The following is a 16,659-nucleotide window of genomic DNA, read 5'->3' on the forward strand; positions in this document are numbered from 1 at the left end:
CCGTGGGCCATGGCCGCTGGGCCTGCGCGTCCGGAGCCTGTGCTCCGCAACGGGAGGGGCCGCGGCGGTGAGAGGCCCGCGTACCGCAAAAAAAAAAAAGAAAAAAGTAATAGTTGACGTTAAGTTTGCATAGTCTTAATAATGTGAAAGTATTGTAGTGATAACTTTACCTTGATTTTAATTTTTAGTTGCTCTTTTATGCATTTATTAGATACTATTCAGCAGCTATTATATGCTCAACACTGGTATAACAGTCAGCAATAAGATACTGTCATGGCTTCATGAAGCCCATGGTCTGTTGTGGAATAGAGATTAAACAAATAACTACTCAACTTAATTACAATGTGGTAAGTGCTAAGCTGGAGGAGTGTGAGTTTTTGTGGGAATATTTAATGGAGCTTGCAACCTTGTCAGAGACAATTAGGGAAACTTCCTTGAGGAAAAGCAGCTATGATATGAATTGCAGGCAGAGCAGCCATTGGCTCAGGGAAGGGCTGGAAGAGAGAGCATTTTGGAGAGAAGGTATCAGGTTTGAGGTCCGAAGTGTTATTATGTATGAGAACTTGTTTTCTCTATAGATTAGGACTAGCTGTTGGGAAATGTCTGAGAGGTCTGTAGTTGTATAACCTCAATTTGTGATGATGGATTATGGGTATTTATGATCAAGACTGATCCTAGTAAAGTAATGCAATTATAGGATTTCTTAGGCAGGGTTGGCGGTGGGGAAGAACTTTCTCACATCAGTCAGCTCTGCCCTGTGTACTTCCCCTGGTCAGCCATTTGAGAGCTCCCCAGCACCCTGGGAGCTCCTCATATTTGAGTGTAGTACAGAGATCCTTGCTATTTGCAACTCGTCTTCTCTTTCTGTGAGTATGCTTAACTCCTAATAGAATTCTTGCACTTCTGTTTTAGGGGTGAACTGGAGGCACTGCCAGCCACCATAGGCACTACAGGGGGATCCATAGGTTTTTGAAAAAATATCTGGGGGCTGGGAATTTCGACTTCTCAGGAAACAACCATGGAGGACTCTCCTTCCATTGCCTTTAATAAAAAGGTTATAGGGCCCTATTATTCCAAACTGAAACAAGCATGGGGCCATTTCCAGCACCCAAAGCTTGGCTAGTGTCAAGTGTCTTTAGTGTTTATTTGCTCATACCAGAGTCTGCAAACCCCAGGGGTGAGTGGCTAAAGGTTCTCACTTATGGCCACCTTGCCACATTGAAAGCCTGCTCAGCCCATTACCTGAGAACCTGCAAATCTGCACCACTCAGGGATTCATTTTCAAGAGACTGAGCCCTAGGTGTATCACGTCTGACTTCCTTAAGTCCTCACTTGAAAGATGGTCACTAAAGTGCCCTCCCTTTCCTTTTCAGCCCTGAGTAGCACCACCACAAGTGAGAATTCAGGGGACTCCTTGATGGTCATGATGTAATCCAAGTAGAGTGTTAATTCCTGACTTAAATCAACCCTTAATTGAATTGGACTTGGTTGTTTCTGGGCTCCAAGTCTTGGTGTGCCACCCCTTGGCAGATGACTCGCTGCAGTATTTATCCTTGAGCGAACCTGGGGTCAGAGCACGCCTCCCAGCCTATGCTCAGCGAAGTTATAGATGTGACCTAAGACTCCTAGTCACTGTCCACCACACTTTTGTAATTCTTGGCAGAAAAATCAGAGTTTTTACTAAGAATTATAAATTAATTTACTAATAAGAATTACTGCCATTAATTAGTACTAAAACCACAGGGTCACTGGCCTGACTTAGCACAGTTTACCTCCAGTCTCTTGCAGTAAGAGTTTCTCTATAGATGAACTGGTTTGCAGGGCAGAAATAGAGACACAGATGTAGAGAACAAATGTATGGACATCAAGTGGGGGTAAGCGGCGGGGTGGGGGATGGTGGTGGTGTGATGAATTGGGAGAGTAAGATTGACATGTATACACTAATATGTATAAAATGGACAACTAATAAGAACCTGCTGTATAAAAAAATAAATAAAATTCAAAAAAAATTTATTTACGAAGATAAAAAAAAAAAAGAGTTTCTCACGTGTCTGGAGGCAGTTGGTCTGTCTCAGGAGTTCCAACGCCTGCTTGTTCAGAGAAGCATCCAATCCCTAGGGTCTGGACTTGGCTAGTGTGTGGCACTGAAGCCTTAAACTAGTCTGACTGGGTCCAACAATATCTTGCCATCTAGAAAAGATTCTGAATTTTAAGGAAACCATTGTTTATGGAAATGGGGGGGTAGTAATTTCCAATTTATCACTTCTGAAAGGAACTTTTTAAGACTTCCTTAGTTTTTGGTACTCACACAGCACTTAGTGCTACAGCTGGTATAATTAGTCTTAAGGACTAACTATATTCTCCCAAAATGTGCACCTCTAACTTGAGTACTGACTAGCCTCAGAAGATCTCACTGAATTTCCATTGTTGTGCCACTAAACATCATGGCTTCCCCTTCGTGAAATCTCATGCACAAAGCTTTGTATGGTTATGTGAGCAAGCTGGTGTTGAGGAAGGAAATGGGTTTCTGGCTCAGGGCACCTTTCACAGTTTTAATCCAAGTTGTGTTCAGTGTCCCATCTTATCTCCCATTTGGTACCTACCCTTCTAACATCCATCATGACCAAGGTTAAACCTGCCTTCTTTCTAGCAGAGAGAAGCCTTTCTCTTTCGAAAGGGGAAAATTAGGATTTCAGTGATAGGATTCTTTTGATCTCATCACATATTATTTATTGTATTCTATTTAGGAGAAAGTCATTGTCATAAATAAATCATATTAAGTGTGCAGTTATCACTAGCCAAGTCTGTAAAGTGTGTTGACCTAAAACAAATAGACTGCAAGTTATTTCTCCAGCAAAAATGGGTTTATTTGGGATGAGCAGAGAATTGCAATTTGGGGTCTGCAACCGCGGCAAGCCTTGTGCAAGTCCCCAGCAAAAATGGAGAGGAAAGTTCTTTCGTAGAGGGGAAAAGGAGGTTGGGAGGGCTGTCCTAAACAGAGTCCATGGCTTTTCTTTGACAGAATTATTGCCAGGAAGAACAGGCGTCTTTCCTCTTCTTCTCGGGTTCTGCTGTGATCACAGAACATAAGAGCTCCCCCTTCTGGTCTCCTGACTCTACTTAATTGGGGTTTCTGTTTATTAATATTTTATAAGTATACCAAAAAATGTAAATCTGTTTGATTCTCAAAACAACTGTAGTTGTCATTTCTATTAATTATGAGACAAAGCAGCGGTTCTTCAACTTTATCACTTTTAAGAATCATTTGGAGTACCTATTAAACATGCAGATTCCCCAGGTCTTCCTCCCTGCCACCCACTTAGTGCTTAGAAATTCTGTTTTCTTGGCTCTTTGATAAGGGTTGAAAATCTGCATTACTTCCATAGCCCCTAGGTGATTTCTAGATAGGTTGTATTCTATAGAGAAAATTTTGAGAATCACTGGGTTAACAAATGTGTCCCTTAATAAGATACTAATTTATTTTTTGCTTTTTAGAATAGACATATGCTTAGAATGTTTGTGTAAGTTACATGTAGTAAATCAAATTGTATTTTAAGCCTTAACTATGCTATTTAAGCCAGATACTCTCTCTATATAGTTATATTTTTAAATTATGATGTGCACACATCACTTTACTTAAAGCGATACTCCGGCCTGGCAAGTTCTCTCTCTTTGTCCTATTGGCCTAGTGTTCTATGAATGCTTGAAACAATCGGTAGCATCATCAGTAAATTCACAGCTTGGTTTGTAATTTTTTAGCTTTAAGATGGTTATGAGCTCTTTGGTTATCAGAGAAATAGTGGACAAATGTCCTTTGGTTAAATGTTATAATTGTACATAAAGTCACCCTTCAGTATCTGATTGGTTCCCCTCCCCACCCCCACTGGATTCCAAAATCTGCAAATGCTGAAGTCCCTTTATAAAATGGCATAGTATAGTGGGCCCTCTGTACATGCCTGGAACAAAATGTTGACAGTGTTGATTTCTGGGTAATGGTATTTCAGGTGACTTAATTAAAAATTTTATTTATTTATTTTGACTACACCAGGTCTTATTTGTGGCATGCGGGATCTTTTAGTTGCAGCATACAGGCTTCTTAGTTGCAGCATGCGTGCAGGATCTAGTTCCCCAACCAGGGATCGAACCCAGGCCCCCTGCATTGGGAGTGCAGTCTTACCCACTGGACCACGAGGGAAGTCCCTCAGGTGACTTAATATTTTTAAAAACATTTTTTTTAATTTCAAAAGTTTGAATGAGTAGGCATTACATTATTAATTAGAAAAAAGTATAATTTAGTTTTAATAAGTGGAAAATAATTTTCATCTGGCTAGGTATGGTTGGAGATACAGACTAAAAATAATAAATGGAATAAAAAAAAATAAAGTGGAAAGGCACTCCAGATAAGAGAAGAAATCAATTAGCTCTAGATGGGGTTTTTACTTGTGAGTTTGCCTAAAGGAGGAAAAAGCCAATCAATCCCCTTTAAAAGGAAAGAAACAGCTTGAATTCTTCCATGCCCTTTGGACAATCTTGACAACATGTATGTGTCTTAATAAGTTCCAGAGTATCTAAAAGTGTTTTAGTTTACCATTTAGAGGAAACACAGGAGGGTCTGAGATTTATGGTCAGAGAAAATGCAGTAGAAATTTCAGTGTGTCTTTCTCTTTTTCAGCTGTATGAGAACTCTCCCAAGGTGACAGTTACGGAAGGCTGATCTCTTCTGTGGGGATAGTTTTGACCTGATGGTATGGGGGCAGGAGGGGAAGGGGAGGTGACCAAGGGAGCAGTGTTTCCCAGAGAGGAAGATTTGGGCCTTGAATGTTTATTGAGTAGAAGCTAACGTTAATTCATTCTTGACCTTTGGAAAAAGAGGTTACTATTAATTTAGCAATGAAGTTTCCTAGCTAGGATTGAATCCAAAGTGTCCATCAAAGTGTAGATAATAGATAAGAGCTTTACAAAGGAAGGAAACATTACCCACAGCTGATATCCTGTAAGATTACTTTATTAACAAAATCAGCTGCGGAAATTTTTGGTTTCAGATATCTCTTCTCTAAACCCATTATCTAATCTATCCCATCCCAGACACCCATCACCAAGTGAATCTGGAGACAAATTAAAGCAATTTGGTTATCCTTAAGGTTTAAGATTTGGTTATCTCATCAGGGATCAGATGAGAGTTTATGCCTCAGGGTACTCCCAGTCTTAGCCCTAGAACTTTATGGGGTGCTGTAAGGAATGAGAGGTTGGGGAATCCACATCAGGAGATGAGTGTGGGAATGATAGCAGCTGCTGGTAAGCAGTGATAACTGTGGAGCAGGGGCTGGTAACGGTAGCATAGTATCCTCTCCAAATCTGAGTTTTTAGTGATTGCTTTCAATAACCTCCTTCTCAGTAAGAATTCAAGTCCTATTCAATGGTAGTTTTAAAGGTTCGATAATGATTCTCACAGTTTTGAATGCACAACATATACCATATAGTTTTCTAAAAAATTCATATAAATTATTTAATTGCTATAGTTCCTTTTTGCTTTCTAGATAGGCCTTCTTCCAACCCCAGTAAATTACCAAGGCAAATACTGAGATTAAAAATTTTGTTTTGAATTTCCTTCCATTTTTTTGGCTGGCATTTGTATAAAACATAATAAATCAACACTTAATATTTTAATGATGTATATCATGCCTCCCCCAAAAAAAGGAATAGCATAAATGTATAGCTTATTGAGTTTTCACAAACTGAACACACCTGTATAACTTTCACCCAGATCAGCAAGTAGAGCCTTTATAAATATACTTCTAAACAGATTGGGATCCTGCTGTTATATCTAGAGATTGCCATCCTGCTTTTTCCACTTAATATTTTATTGCCAAGTATTTCCCATGTTACTACATATTCCTCAAACTCCACCAGAGTTTATTGAGTGCCCACATTCCAATATTGGGTGTTTTCTTCATCTGTGTGTGTGTATGTGTGTATCTTTGCCTTCTTGGTAGACAGGAATTGATATCTGACCACTGTTTAGGTTTTCTTTGTTTATTAACGAGGTTAATGTTTTCATATGTTTATTGGACGTGGTAATTTATTTTTTTATTTTTTTATATAGAAATTAAAGCTACAAAATTACTCCTTATTTATTTTTTTCAAATTTCTTTGGGACATTAAAGCTTATAAAACTTAAGGATAATGTGTTTTTTAGCTCATAAAAATTTGGGAAAGTGATGATATAAGTTTTCTTTTTATTAGCACTTTTTCAAAGCATCCATATAACTCTTTTAGAGAAAAATCTGTGTCCATTCCTGAAATTTAAGGAGGATTGTAAGTAAATTGAAATCAAAATTATACATATCAAAGGCTTTATAGTTAGCTGTTTCAGCCTTTAAAGATACCTTTGATTTTGTTTGTTACCATATCTGGGAGACAAAGTGTTTATAATTTCAGGAACTCGGGATTTTCTAAAGTAGCTTTTGCATGAATGCAGTGGAATTTTAATAAAATAAGAAAGAATCCATTCACAGAAGTGAGAGTCAGTGGGGGTGAGGTGGGAGGTCTGTTTCTCATTGCCAAATGTATCTGCATTTGCCTCTGGTTCTATTCTGAGCCTTGTTACTGAGCAGAGGCTATGGGGACTGGCAGATTGTGCTGTGTTTTATGTAACATGGACAAATAACCTGCAGCTCCAAGCCTGTTAGGATGAGGTCATTTTAACATGTGCATCTTAATCCCTGTGCTAGAATTCTGATCTCCAGGTGTTATAAGCCTTAAGCCATTCTTTCCTCTTTTGGAAATAATTTGGCATAATACTTTTTGTATCTCTGAGTACCTGGATGTTAAATTTGAGCTTTACCTGTTGTTTATTCTTTGCTCTACATTTTGATGTAAACCAAATTCAATTTTTCTCATTATTTCATAAAGATTTCCTGTATAATAAGGGCCTAAATGATTTTTTACAGTTGGAAGGAACTTTAGAGATCATATAATCTTTTGGGTTCTCAAACCCGGTGTTCCAGGGCCAGCAGTACCTATGTGAAGTTATCAGGGTTAGGATGAAAGGAAGTGATAATTACTGTGCAAACTAGAGGGTATAGGCCCCACCTAAAGGCACCAGGTTCAAAAGTTTATTCAAACACTGCTGTGCCAACAAAACATATCCATGGCCACATTTGGCCTGCAGGTGTCCAGTTTGTAGTCTCTCTAGAATCTTCTTATTTTAAAAATAAGAACTTCCCTGGCGGTCCAGTGGTTAAGACTTCGCCTTCCAGTGCAGGGGGTGCAGGTTCAATCCCTGGTCGGGAGCTAAGATCCCACAAGCCTCGCGGCCAAAAAAACCACAACATAAAACAGAAGCAATATTGTAACAAATTCAATAAAGACTTTAAAAATGGTCCACATCAAAAAAATCTTAAAAAAAAATGAATTGGTTTTCCTAGTGAAGTTAGTGTGAGCAGGGATTAGAGACCAGGTTTTCTGACTTCCAATTAATTGATTAATTAAATATCTCTTCAGTGCTCACTTCCATCAGACATTTTCATATGTTTATTTATTATGTACATGTCATTTCCTTACAAAACCAGATTTGAGGTTAAGGACAATAGATACACAATTAACATATCTGCAAGGAGGATAAAATAAAGATGAAAAAGATATTGAAAACCACAGGGGAGAAAGGGAATAATTAGAACAATTATCTTAAAAATATTAGGAAAAGCCTGAGATGGAACATGGTAGCTAATTTTTTTTAAGGGCAAAAATGGAACATAAGATTGTAAGTATCCTCTGCTGACCTTTGATGACTTTCATTGGTTGACAGATAACCATGGAAATAGTTCAGAGCAAGAATATAGTTGTAAACTGAATGAACATAGGGAAAATTTGGGAAGATTTATCTGCTAAGTTTGCAGAAGAAATAGAATTTTACCCTTTAGAGGCTATGTGTATGTGTGTGTAAGAAGGTTCCCAGTAAAGGGAGCTGCAGCAGGCACACTGATACTGTGATGGGAGGAAGGGAAATTAAGTGTGGTTAGAACAGACAGGGAAGGGATATATTGTTCTCAAGATGAGGCTTAGCATTTAAAGCAAGGATTTGTAGACCATTGCTTATGGGTTTTTCCTGTATCCAATGAAACAAAAGAAGCTAAAGAGAAGTTTTAAACTGGGGGTATGAGTGGGTCCCACGATCACATCTACCTTTTGAAGAGACCCCTCTGGCTGCTGTGTAGGGAGGTGAGCTAGAGTGAATGCTGAAAGAGCAGTTAAGAAGTGGTTGAAGCAATAAACGTGAATATGATAGAAGCTTGGAATAGGGAGGTAATAGAGAGATGACCAGAGCTGAGATATGGACAGACTTCAGAGACATCAAGAGGGAAAATTGGCAGTATTGGAACTGGGTGTGTGGGGAGCCGAGAGAGAGACAGAGATGTTAAAAATGATTCCAGTCCTTGTATTTTGCATCTGGTTATATGGCTGTACCATTCAGGAATGTGGGGAACACTGAGAAAGAATCAAATTGGAGATGGCAGAATGGAGAGTATTTTTGTGCTTCCTGAGGTCAGGGGCTCAGTCTCATTCAGTGAAGTCCCTCAGCTCCAGAACAGTGCCTGGCACATAGTAGGTCCTCACTAAATATTTGTTACATAAATCAATTATGCATTCAGTTTTGGACAGGTTGAGTTTGAATGTCTTTGAGACATTCAGGTGGTGATGCCAAGTAGCTGTCTGGACTTAGGGGAATCTACTGGAGCTTAGAGGAGGAAGGCTTGGGATCCGCTGATGTGTAAATGAAAGAAGATGCTGATGTTGCCGGGACATAGGAGATAGAATAAGAATTGGAGAGGGCCTAGGACAGAACCTTAAAGTATATTCCTTTAGAGGTTGGGAACAGTTGGCCAAAAAAGTATGAGAAGAAATTTCCAGTTAAGCAGGAGAAAAACAACAAATGAGGCTCAGAGAGACAGAAGGAAGAAAAGGTGGGGTGGTACAGAGGAGTCAAGTAAGATGGGAACTGGAAATGCCATTGGATTTAGCAACATGGAGGTCAGTAGTTACTTTAGTGAGAGCTGTTCTAGTGGAGTATATGAGGTGGAAGCTAGATTGCAGTTAATTGAAGAGTGAATAGAAGTGAAGGAAGAGAGGCAGTAGTTTAGAGGCAAAAGATGAGGACATTTGATCACTTATAAAATATGGTTATAGACCAACTAAAAACCCAAGAACTAGGGAAACTAGAATATACTTAAACATAAATACTTAGGAGAGAGAGAAATTTCATTCACTTATAACCAGACATTTACTGAGCACTCTTTTGTGTTAGGCTTGAGAAATAAACGAGCCATCATGCTGATGGCTTTTCTCTTCTTGTGTAGCCATTGTGATTGGAGATTTGTATAGCTCTGCATTTCAGCCACTGGTGGTTATGTGTTAAAAGCAAATAGGTGAAAATGCTCTTCTGTATGGGATCCCTCCCAGGATGGTTGCTTCTTCAGAGATTGTGCTTCTCCTTAGGTGCAGGTGTGGTGAACGTTCTTCTCATTACCATCCTGAAATCCCTTTATGTCTGAGTTTAGTGGGAGTTCCAAGTTAGTGAAGTGCCTTCTGCTGCTGCCAGCTATTCTGACCCCAGAGCCAGTGAATAAGTGCTGCCACCGCCACCAGGTGGAATAGTAGGAGCACGCATGTGCTGCCAGTCAGCATGGTTGCCTAGCAACAGGAGGAGAGGCTGATGTCTGTCAGTGTGTGGGCACAATATTATATATTCCAGCTCCAGGTGCTTGATGGACGCACTGATTATACGTACCCTCCACATCACCTTTGGAAGTTGTGATTCTGAGCTGGGAAGCTGAATTTGGAAGAGAAAGAGGAATATAGGATATGATCATCTGGCTACATAGATAAGTATTGAAAAACAGGATTTGGGTTTCTGCCTATGGTTAAGCTACGAGAATAATGGGCTCCTGGCAAAGGATAAAGTATATCTCATGGAGACAAGAAATAATGTGTCTAGCAGGTGTGTGATTTTCATTGAATATGAGGAAGTGGGAAACAAATGCTTACATAAATCTGAAAAGCAAACAAAAAAACCCAAAGATAGATTTTACAATTTTAACCAGGTGTGAAGTAGAAAAAACCACAGTGGAAAAGATACACAGAGTGAATATGAAATTTTAATACTAGACAACAGTTTATTTCCTAGCTATATTGAGATTTGGAAGTGTCCTGCAAGGTGGATCCCTTTGTGATCACCAACTATCCTGAAGGGTTTGGGACAAATTCTACAATGTGATTGATGGTTTGGATTAATAAACAGGCATTACTGAGAAAGCTTAAAGGACAAAGAGCCACAGGTAGAAAGTTTGTGCTGTGTCTCATCATCCCAAGAAGATGTAGGCAGGGACCAGGGTCTGTATTTCAGTGGAGGAATCCTCCCCTCCCTTGTGGTTTTCCCTTTTTATAGAGCAAGAGAGTAAAAAAGCAATCTTGCCAATGGCGGAATAATCAGTCTGCTTGAGGCCAGGCAGTCAGAAACCGGAGTTGTCTGGAAAGTTACCTGTCCAGCCTCTGAAATCGTTGGGGTTCATGGAGTATTGTAGCTTCCAATGGGGGAGGAAGCCCCTCATCCTATGGGAATCTGGGCTTGAGTGCAGCCTCTCCTGCTGAGGAGAGGAGGACCCATCTCCAGCTAGCTCCCAGGCCACCTGGAGTTTTAAACAATTCTATTCATTGCCCTACAGGTAGAATAAAATACATGGTTGGAATACAGTATAGAAAGGGTATATTTTGTTCAAAAAGAACAGACTGCAAGTGAGACTTTAGTGCCCTCCCAAACCATCCCCTCACAAATGCCGTGTGTTACATTTTCAGGAATTCTGTGAGCCAGGTGTTAAGCACAGTGATTATTAAAAATTAAATTTTGTAGAATTATCAATATGTAAATAATATGAAAAACAATAGTACTATATACTCAGATCTCATCACTTCCTAATTGTTTTACTACATTTTATTATTGTTTATATCTCTTGCATCTCTATGGGGAAAATACCCAATGGTGGAGTAATGGTGTGCTGCTGTTTCCCTTCGCAATTCAGTGCTCAGTGAGGTAGCAGCTGGTACCTTGACATCAGCCGTGGTGGGAGTTTGTAATATTTATAATAAAACACCAGGGTCTTTTTGCCCCAGAGAAGCAGTTGTCACACATTTAGCAGCACACCACTGTCCATATCCTTAAACCTTGCCATTTCATTGTGCTCCAGCATGCTTCTAACTGCAAAATCTGCATCTCTGAGCCAGAGGACTTTTTCTGGAAGGTCACTTCGCTCCTGCCCATGTGCACTGCAGGCAGGAACAGACTCCCCCAGGAGCAGCCCTTCCAGTGAATGACAGGAATTGGTGTATAAGTACCCCAGCTCCCTTCACCCTCAAGGGGGATAATGTTGAGGCAAGTATTGGATACTATTTCCCAAAGTTTTCCCACAGGATTAAGTTTCAGTTGCCCACGATGATAGCTTATGTGCTTTCTGTTGGCTGCCCTCCCTTCCCTGTATCACTTCTTTTCACTTCTGTCCCTCTGCCTTGCCTCAGGGACCACTTCTGAGAGAGTTGTGTATAAGGGAGGGGAGTAGTGCTGTGTGGAAGGTGGAAGCATATTGGAGAACTTTGGGGTAGGATCAGGGGACGAAGCAGAGGTGTGGTATCCTGTGAGAATCAACAGTAAAGCATCCAGATGGCAGACATGGGTGGTGATGTTCTCATAGCTGGCAGAAAAGCAAGATAGAGTAGTCATGGCGGACTTCAACTGTATTCACCTAATTCTAGTTCAAATTTTTACTTAAAGCAGAGCATTTTTACTTAAAAAACACTTGCTCTTAATCTATTAGGGATTGTGCTCAGTGGTATGGGGATGTGATGAATCACTGCCACTAGTTTCAAGAAGCTTATAACCTATCAAGGGATATCAGATGTATACACATAAATATTTCAGGGTAGAAGGTGGCAAGCTTCACATAGCTGAGAGTGATTGCAGCTCTCGGGAGGGAGAATGAAGGCTTGAATAGATGCAGAATGTGGTATTGTGATTTTTTAAAATTTTGTTTTTTATTAAGGTAACATTGGTTTGCACATTATATGTTTCATGTGTATGACATTATATTTCTATTTCTGTATACACCACAGCATGCTCACCACCAAAAATTTAGTTTCCATCTGTCACCATACAGTTGGTCCCCTTTATCCATTTGTACGCCCACACACCCCTTCCCCTCTGGTGGCTGCTACTCTGTTCTCTGTATCTATGTGTTTGTTTTTGTTTGGTTTATTTTTGTTCATTTATTTTGTTTTTTTGTTTGTTTTTATCTTCTACACATGAGTGAAATCATATTTGTCCTTCTCTATCTGATTTATTGCACTTAACATAATATCCTCAAGGTCCATCCATGATCTCATCTTTTTATGGTTTAATAGATATTCCGTATATATATCTTTATCCATTCATTTGTTCATAGGCAGTTAGATTGTTTCCATATCTTGGCTATTGTAAATAATGCCGTGATGAACATAGGGCTGCATATATCTCTTTCGGTTAGTGTTTTTGTTTTCTTTGGGTAAATACACAGAAGTGGGATAACTGGATCTTATGGCAGTTCTATTCTTAATTATTTGGGGAGTCTGCATACTGTTTTCCATAGTGATTGCACCAATTTATTTTCCCAGCAATGGTGCGTAGAGGTTGTCTTTTCTCTACATCCTGGCCAACACTTGTTTTTGCCTTTATGATAATAGCCATTCTATTAAGCATGAGATGATATTGTGATTTATAATAAGAAATATATATTTGTTCATCATCCCCATTTCTGACACACAGCTACTAAAATTCTTGGAATTTCCTAAATGATGAGAGCCATAAGTGTGTCTTTTGTTATTACAGTGAGGTGACTTTGGAAGGCACCTAAGGATGGGGACAGGTTGCCAGTGGAGCCAACAACGTAATTAGGGGGTGAAACTTTCAGTCTCCCTTCCACCCCCAACACCTCCAGGGAGGGGAAAGGGACTGAAAATTGAGTTCAATCACATATGCCCAATGATTTCATTAATCATACCTATATATTGAGCCTCCATAAAAAACCCAAAAGGATGGGGTTTGGAGAGCTTTCAGGTTGGTGAACATGTGGAGATTTGGGGAGAGTGGGACACTTGGAGAGCATGGAAGCTCCATGTCCCTTCCACATACTTCATTCTCAGCATCTCTTCCATCGGGCTGTTGATTTGTATCCTTTAATATCTTTTGTAATATACCAGCAATCTATCAATAGTTAGTAAAATGTTTCCTTGAGTTCTGTGAGCCTCTCTAGCAAATTAATCAAACCCAGGGAGGGGGGTTGTGGGGACCTTGGGTGTATAATGCCTGGATAAGTGCTTTGGTCAGAAGCAGAGGTGACAGCCTGGACCCGTGATTGGCATCTGAAGTGGGAGGCAGTCTTGTGGGACTGAGCCCTTAACCTGTGGAATCTGATGCTGTCTTTGGGTATACAGGTCAGAATTGAGTTGAACTGTAGGGCACCCAGTTGGTGTGGTGTCAGAGAATTGCTTGGTGGCATGAGAAAATCCCCCTACACATTGGAACTGGTGATCAGAATTGTAGGAGCATCCTGAAGCAGGGACATTTAGATGAGGCCTTGAGGAACTGGAGGGATTTCAGCAGGGAGAGATGGAGAGGAAAGGAGTTGTGGGTGAAGAGAATGGTGAGAACAAAGGCCTGAAACTGGGAAAGCAATCCTTGTGTTCACATTCTTGGAAATACAGAGGTATCCAGGAGGCTGGAGTTGTAGGAAAGCCTGGAGATGCAGTTTATAGGCAGGTTGTGGTTGCCTGGATGGAATCCTGGTGAATTCTTGGTATACCTCCTAATATAATAAGTGTTCAAGATGCAGAGAAACTGTTTAAGGAGTCTGATCCCTTGGGCACAGACTCCAAAAGGGAATTTTATAAGACCCAAGAGGGACAGGGGTCTCTAAACTGTTGATTCTGATGATAAGTTATAACTTGTTATAATGAGGAATAAAAAGGAGACAGCCTGATCAGCTCAGATTTCAAAAAGCATTGAAAAAAGTCAAAAGAGAGATACACACAAGGACGCATACCCTGAAGAGTGCTTTTGGGAAGTCCAAGGCTGCAGTGAACTGAAGCTTGGAGAAAAGTGATGTGTGTTAGAGAGGCGTTGATGGTATTATGGGCTGAATAGTGTCCCCCTCCAAATTAATATGTTGAAATCCTAATTCCCAGCACCTCAGAATGAGACTGTATTTGGAGAAAGGTCTTTAAAACGGTTATTAACTTAAAATGAGGTCTTCTCTGTGGGACCTAGTCCAATATGACTGATGTCATTATCAGAAGAGGAAGTTTGGACACAGACATATGTATGCAAAGGAGGACACAGTGAGAAGGTGGCCATCTGCAAGCCAAGGAGAGGGACCAGAAGAGACAAAACCTGCTGAAACCTTGATCTTGAACTTCCAGGCTCCAGAACTGTGAGGAAATGCATGTCTGTTGTTTAACCCGCCCAGTCTGTGGTACTTTGTATGGCAGGAATAAGCAGTGGGATGGCCCTTGGCTTGGGGCAGATGATAAAGTCAGTATTCATTTTTTGCAGGTTCCATATCTGCAACTTTGCCTAGCTGCCGAGATTTATTTGTAATCCCCCAAATCCATGCTTGGAGCACTTTTGCAGTCATTTGCAGACATTCTCGGAGCTGCCAGGCTTGCATTTTCCCAGCTGAGGTTGAATCCTCTGTCATCTTGTTTCAGCCCTCATACTGTAAACGAGTGTCCTTGTTACAGTCTGTTTAGTGCCATCTTTTGCGTTTTTGTGCTTTTTCTTGGCAATTTTGCTGTTTAAAATGGTTCCCAAGTGGTAGTACCAAAGTGCTGCAAGTTGTGATGTAGGGAAAATACGTGTGTTAGGTAAGTTTCACTCAGGTATGAGTCCTAGTGTGTTGGCCCTAAGTTAAATGTTAGCGAGTCAATAATACCTATTAAATAAGGTTGTCTTTAAACAGAAGCATACATAAAACAAGGTTATGTAATTTTGAGTTGATGAAAATGTTGTGACCTGAGGCTCAAAGAAACCTAACCCTGTCTGTCCCCTGGGAGCAGTGGCTCAGTATTTGCTAATTCAGTGTTTGTGGTGTCTTTCTAGAACATAAATTACAAGAATGAACTGTATGATGTTGGAAAATGGTGGGAAAGTCTAGCTATCCAAATTATATTTTCACCTTTTCCACCTATTCCAAATGAAAAATGTAGAACCCACATACCTTTAGAGAAGAGTTGAAGCTCAAGGTAGATAAAGAGGCAGTGAGATCACCTAACAGTGGACATGGGCTCAATTCTCCAGCCGTGGTACCGAAAAACGTACACATGTGGCTCCTGAGCCACTATTTCTCTGTCTCATGGATAACAGAAGTACTGTGACTCCATCTGATGGTAGGGATTCCAGCAACCGTAGACCTTTAACCTCATGTTACTCCATTAGTAAATTCTAGAAATTCTAATGACTTACTAGCAATCAGAAAAGAGAGGGTGCACCATAGTACCCAGAAAGGGTTTCCTACAAGATACACTTACTTAACCTTCCCTACCTTCTCCCCCCTTATTTTTGTTGGTATTGAATTCATAACCTATGTAGCATTGGGTAAATAAATGTTCTCTAAAGGTATACCTGCCAAATTCAGGAAATAGTTAGCTTCTTTTCTTTGTTACTAATCCAGTCAGGACATACAGTGGGGTCTCCATTTGCCACATAGGTCACCACAGCCTCTGACATTGCTCTTTAGTCCTCACCACTAATCTACTGCCTTGGCCGCTAATCCTTATTCTGGATTTGTTTCTATCCTTATCAGTGAGAGAAACGTCACTGGCACCCATGAGATCTAAGAACAGGTGTCCCATTACATCCTCATTTTGTTAAACATCATTTGCACCAGGAGGAAACTGCAGTATAATAAAAGGCAAAGTAACTTTTTAGTGTAGTGGAATTCTTAATGTAGTTTCAGTTCAATTCAATTATAATTTTTAGTCCTATGGATAGCCTTCACTGGAGATTCTATTCTAATCTGGAACTTTTCATATCACTGTAATTGGTCTATTTTAGGACCACCTACACAGAATTTACCCGGGTTGGACACTTGTTAAACATGCTAATTCTTGGGCTTTATATCAATCCTACAGAATCAGAATCCCTGGGGGAGTCAAGTGGGGGAAGGAAGGAGACCCAGGAATCTGAATTTTAGCAAACTTCTCAGGTGATTGAAAGTTTTAGTTAATAAAGTAAAATAATCTTTGGGAGAATTTAGTTTGGCTCATGGTTCTACCAAATGCTCAATTATTTGACTAAAAAGTAGTAATTTTATTAGTTAGCACTTGTAGAATATGGGTCCATCCGTGTTGAATAGATATTGTAACTGATATTTTGAATTCTGTTTGGAATTCTATCTTAGATAAGCCTTTCTGTATACAAATACTTGCCAACAAGATGTACAAGTTTATAAAAATGTATCTATATGCAAGTTTGTCTTTCATCCAACTCTAGTTTTTTATGGCAAGTCTTTAACCTAAGAATTTAGGTCAATTTTCTCAAGAAAAACACCCCAACAGATCAAAAACAAGTATGCGCTAAGG

The 16,659-nt window shown here is 39.9% G+C and overlaps 1 protein-coding gene across 1 annotated transcript in view; it reads left to right on the forward strand.

Moving 5' to 3' along the window:
• RELN (reelin) overlaps positions 1-16,659 on the forward strand; it is a 511,249-nt gene that overhangs the window by 44,827 nt on the left and 449,763 nt on the right. The gene's annotated exons all lie outside the window — the stretch shown is intronic.

This window comes from Leucopleurus acutus, assembly GCF_964270905.1.
Source record: "Leucopleurus acutus genome assembly, chromosome: 9".
In the NCBI taxonomy this organism is placed as follows: Eukaryota; Metazoa; Chordata; class Mammalia; order Artiodactyla; family Delphinidae; genus Leucopleurus; species Leucopleurus acutus.